Source organism: Apis dorsata, unplaced genomic scaffold (assembly GCF_000469605.1).
Source record: "Apis dorsata unplaced genomic scaffold, Apis dorsata 1.3 scaffold_307, whole genome shotgun sequence".
NCBI classification, from domain to species: Eukaryota; Metazoa; Arthropoda; class Insecta; order Hymenoptera; family Apidae; genus Apis; species Apis dorsata.
In genome coordinates, this window is record NW_006263579.1 from 171906 (window position 1) to 174662 (window position 2757).

Here is a 2757-nt window from a genome sequence, read left to right on the forward strand (position 1 = left end):
GTGCACCATCGTAAAGGGGGACCTGCCCATCGAGCTGGCCTGGGCTCTGAACGGTGAACCTATCTCGGCCAACAATCACCCCGATATCACTATATCGAGCACCGGGAAACGTGTCAGTCTGATGACCATCGAGGCTGTGAGCGGCAGCCACGCCGGGGAATATACGTGTACCGCCTCGAACGCGGCAGGAGCGACCAGCTATTCGGCCACCTTAGCCGTAAACGGTACAGAGAACCGTACCTCCCTTTCGACTATTGCGCCATATCGTATATATATATATATATCTATCTATCTATCTATCTATCTATCTATCTATTTATCTATCTCCTTTCACTAGCACGCGTCCGTCGGGAAAACATTTCCTTTCTCCCCGCCTCCTCTCGTTCCTCCCTTCTTCCACGTCTTTTCTTTAAAATAGTTCTATCCTATTTCCTCTCCTATCCTTCTCCTATTTGCTCGCCATTTGACCGATCGATACAGAAGGATTCGTATGGACCGACCGAGACCGCGGGTATCGAGGCGTATTGAAATAGTTTTTCGGATGTTGTTTCTAGTCGCTCCGCAGATCGCCCCATTTTCCATCAACGAGGAACCGGCCAATTGGGGTGAACAAATTTCGGCTGTATGTAGCGTGTTGAAAGGTGATCCTCCCATCGAGATACGATGGAGTTTGAACGGGGAACCGATCACGCGCCCTAGCCATCCGGATATAACTATCACGAAAACCGGAAAAAAGAATTCCCTCCTAGTCATCGACTCCGTCACCGCGCATCACGCAGGCGAATATACTTGCGTAGCGAGCAACTTGGTGGGATCCGTCAGCCGTTCGGCAGAATTATCGGTGAACGGTACTACGAAATTACAGCATTAGAGCATACATCGCACGAAATTACCCATCGAGACCTTCCCTCCTGCCAACCCATCCCCCCTTTTCTCGCATTTATTCTTCGAGCACTCGACGTACTCCTTCGATCGTACGCGACTCTCTGAACGCGGACGTGTTGCTGGTTGCTCGCAGTCTCGCCGCAGATCGCGCCGATCTCGTTCGGCGACGAGCCAGTGAACGCCGGGGACCTGGTCTCGGTCCAGTGCGTGGTCACCAAAGGCGACTCCCCTCTCGAGATCACTTGGACCTTCGATAACCAGCCTATCAGATCCGATCGGATGGACGTGATCGTGTCCAACTCCGGGAAACGCGTCAAACAACTGACCATCGAGTCCGTGGCTGCGAGGCATGCGGGGGAGTACACCTGCGTCGCCTCGAACGCGGCTGGATCGACCTCACACTCGGCCAAATTGGACGTCAACGGTACACGTACTCGTCCAAACATTCTTCTCGTCGCGAGATCTCCCTTTCCATCCTCCTTTTATCATCCTTCTCTCGTCATTCCTCTCGTTTCCTCCTTTCCCTTTTTTCAATTTCACTTTCATTTTCCCTTTTTTCGTCTCGCGAAAATTCGAAAGGGAAGGGAAGGGAAGGGAAGGAAAGGAAGAGAGAGGTTTCTCGATCGATCACTAGGGAGTTGCGCGAGCAAGGCCGATGCAAAGGCTCTTCTTCTTCTTCTTCTTCTTCTTTCAGTTCTTTTCTGTTTCCAGTCATTCCGAAATTATTGCCGTTCACGTTCGGCGAGAAACCGCTTAACTCGGGTCAAGTAGTAACTGTACCGTGCGCCGTGGTCGAGGGCGATCAACCCTTGAAGCTTCGCTGGACCTTAAACGGTCATGCGATCTCGCCCCACTCTGGAATCTCGATCGTGGATCTCGGCGGACGGGGCGCCATACTCAGCATAGGATCCGTCCAGGCGACACACGCTGGAACGTACACGTGTATCGCGGAAAACCTTGCCGGAAGGCACGAGCTCTCGGCCGATCTGATTGTCAACGGTGCTTAAAAATCTGCCCATCTATACATATATATATATATATATATACCATAATAGATCTTGATATAATTCGAATACACACGCCTATCGTTACTATCTTTATCTTTTTCTTTTTTTTTTTTTTTCTTCCGAAAAACCTCCCCTCCCCCTTCGAAAATTATCCATATCCGTAGTAGCGATGTACTTGCTTGGGTATATATATATATATTTCTATATACATATATACATATAAAGAATAAGAAAAAGAACAATCCTCTCCTATCTTCTTCGCACCTCGATTACATATATGTTCCAACGAAAAATACGCGAAAAATGATTTTTCGATGATGACGCGTGTCCAACTGTCCAACCGCCGCTTCCTCCTCCCCGCCGCCTCCTCCTCCTCTTCCTCTCCCCTCGCCCAAAGTAAATGAAACGAAGCGAGTCGCATGCACGGCCGTACTGTACAGATCTGTCGATCTCTGTCTCTATCTCTCGGCAGTCGCCCCGCATCTGCAGCCGTTCACATTCGACGAGGCCAACTCCGGCGATCTGATAATCGTCCATTGCGCGGTCGTAAAGGGGGACACGCCGATTTCGCTCAAGTGGTTGTTCGAGGGACGCCATTTAGAAGTAGGCGACGGAGTTGGTATCACCGCGTTGGGGGATAGAGTCTCCGCACTGACGATCCCCGCGGTCAGGGGAGAGCACGCCGGGGAGTATGCTTGCGTCGCCGATAATCCAGCCGGTCGTGCTAGGCACAGCGCCCATCTCAAAGTGAACGGTACACAACACGCCGCACGTGACGTATGATCAATGGCGAATAATAATAATAATAAGAGAAGCCAAAAAAAGAATCAGAGCAACGTGCGCTACGATTGATTGAACGGAACGA

The 2757-nt window shown here is 50.5% G+C and overlaps 1 protein-coding gene across 1 annotated transcript in view; it reads left to right on the forward strand.

Annotated features, from left to right (window-relative positions):
- Positions 1-2757, forward strand: part of LOC102672401 (Down syndrome cell adhesion molecule-like protein 1 homolog) — a 74523-nt gene that overhangs the window by 50067 nt on the left and 21699 nt on the right.